The 2,500-nt window shown below is 32.2% G+C and overlaps 1 protein-coding gene across 1 annotated transcript in view; it reads left to right on the top strand.

Moving 5' to 3' along the window:
* Positions 1 to 2,500, top strand: part of LOC122263826 (Heparan-alpha-glucosaminide N-acetyltransferase) — a 31,302-nt gene that overhangs the window by 709 nt on the left and 28,093 nt on the right. The gene's annotated exons all lie outside the window — the stretch shown is intronic.

The raw sequence follows: 2,500 nt of genomic DNA, 5'->3' as shown, positions 1-2,500 counted from the left end.
TTAATTAATGGCAATGATAGATGAATGATGATGAAAATGATAATCATGATAATGATGATGGTAATGATAATGGTGATTGATAATAATGATGATGATGATAATGGTGATTGATAATGATGATGATGATGAGTGTCGATAATGATAGTAATAACAATGATAATAATGATCATAATGATAATGATAATAATGATCATAATGATAATGATAATAATGATCATAATGATAATGATAATAATGATCATAATGATAATGATAATAATGATCATAATGATAATGATAATAATGATCATAATGATAATGATAATAATGATCATAATGATAATGATAATAATGATCATAATAATACTGATAATGATCACAATGATAATGATAATAATGATAATAATAATACCAATGATAATACTAAAAACGATGATGATAGTGATGTTCATAATGATAAATAACAACAAAAACAATAATAACAATCATAACCGTCACTGCGCCCTAGTAACTTCCAGAAACCCAGGAAGCCTACACCAACATCTCTAGTCTCAAACCCGGAGGACATAACTTTCACTAGGTCATCACTCTCGGTGAAGTGTGACAGTTACCAGTTACTTCTTAGGCCTTTCCAGTCTCCGGGATAGTCTAAGGTCCTCATTCCATGATTTCTTAAACTCATTGAACTATTAGATCAAACTTATGAGAGACTTTGTAATCTTAAAGGTATCAGAGTTCTTTATGAATTAGTAATTATATATATTATTTTTATTTATTTATTAGTCTTCTTCTTAATCCCATTGGCTTTATCTCGAAATTTTAGTAATATTTGGTTTCTATACTGCGTCACCAGCTCTTTCTTGTTCATAAGGGTCATAGTTGATATTGTTTTTACAGGTAAATGAGCCTTCATGATTTGGGTTTCTTTTTCTTTAATGTTTACTGTTTTTTTCCCCAAGGTCATTGTATCGTAGGAATTTCTTGTAGAATAAATAAATCTTTGTGATTTAGTTGACAATGAAAATTAATGTATTTTTTAAAATAATTCTTCATGACTTGAATATTGGTTTTATCTTTCGTGTTTTGTTCATGTTTTTAATCGTCTCAGTTATTGGCTATTTATGTTCATCCTTTTTATGCACCGTTTTATTTATTATTTTTCTAATCTTTCCATCTTCCTTCTGTGTCCTTCCTCCGTTTGGTAACAATTAACTCGTTTTCTTTCTCTACGATGGCTAGAGATAAACACAATTAACAACAAAAACAACATAATTGCCACAGTTACCAACAAAAGCATGGACATAGTTAACATACTATACGTTTAACAAAAGAACAGCGTTAAGATAGTTAACAACAACAACACAGCAACAACATGTCGCAAATAAGAACAGAGGCGACATACACAACCAACACAACCAAGAACAAAAACAGCATGGGCACAGCTGTCAAAACAACAACAACGACAGCATGGACACAACTAACAATGAACACAGCTAACACGGACACAGCTAGCAATGACACAATTAAAAACAAAAACAATCATAATGCTACAGACATTCAACAACCATAGCAGGGGCACAGCCAACAATAACAACAACAACAACAACAACAAAAAACATGGACCCAATAAACGATAAAAAATGCACGTCATTTTAACCATTTTGTTTCCTTTGTCAAAGCGGGACAGACAGGCAGAGTATAACAAGCCACACTGTCCGTCATTCACGCCTCTAGTTTACTTAGAGGTTATTGAAACATACAGTGGAATCATTTCTTCAGATCCGATGGTTATCACGTCTCAAATCTTCTTGTTTTGAATGTTATTAATGTTTCGATAAATATATAGCCTATATATATGCAAAGTAAATATGCGTATTGTGTACACACCCAAAAAAAAAACCAAAACAACAACAAACTCAGTCTATCGCACAAAACACAATCAAATAACCATCCCATAACACCAATGTTCCCAAAATGACCATCCAGACAAACAGACACAAACAAACAAAGAGCACACGCGAACTCGCCCCTCGGTCACCTTCACTTTCGCCAGGTGAGAGACCCGCCGTTCAGGTGACTCGCAAACCTTCACCTGAACTCAATCCAGCGAGATCTCTTGTTGGCGGTTCGGACATCCCCCCACCCCTACACACCCCCCCCCCTCCCACCCAGTCCCTTTTGTGGAGGGCTGGGCGCGAGGGAGGGACTTTTTTTTTTTTTATTTTTTTTTTTTTTTTTTTTTTTTTTTTTTTTTATTTTTTCGAGTATGGGATGCATATATATGTGTGTGTATATATATATATATATATATATATATATATATATATATATATATATATATCGATCGATCTATCTATCTATGTATATGTATATATATATATATAATTTTTATATATATATATAAATTTATTTTTTTATATATATGTGTGTGTTGGTGTGTGTGTTGTGTGTGTTAATCTTTCGATCGAATCTATTTATTAGTTATATATTATTATATATGTGTGTTGTGTGTGTGTGTGTG

Source organism: Penaeus japonicus, unplaced genomic scaffold (assembly GCF_977035675.1).
Source record: "Penaeus japonicus unplaced genomic scaffold, GWHDUDI00000001_assembly GWHDUDI00000034, whole genome shotgun sequence".
Taxonomy (NCBI): domain Eukaryota; kingdom Metazoa; phylum Arthropoda; class Malacostraca; order Decapoda; family Penaeidae; genus Penaeus; species Penaeus japonicus.
Note: the sequence above shows the minus strand (reverse complement) of the source record. Positions and strands in the feature narration are given on the sequence as shown.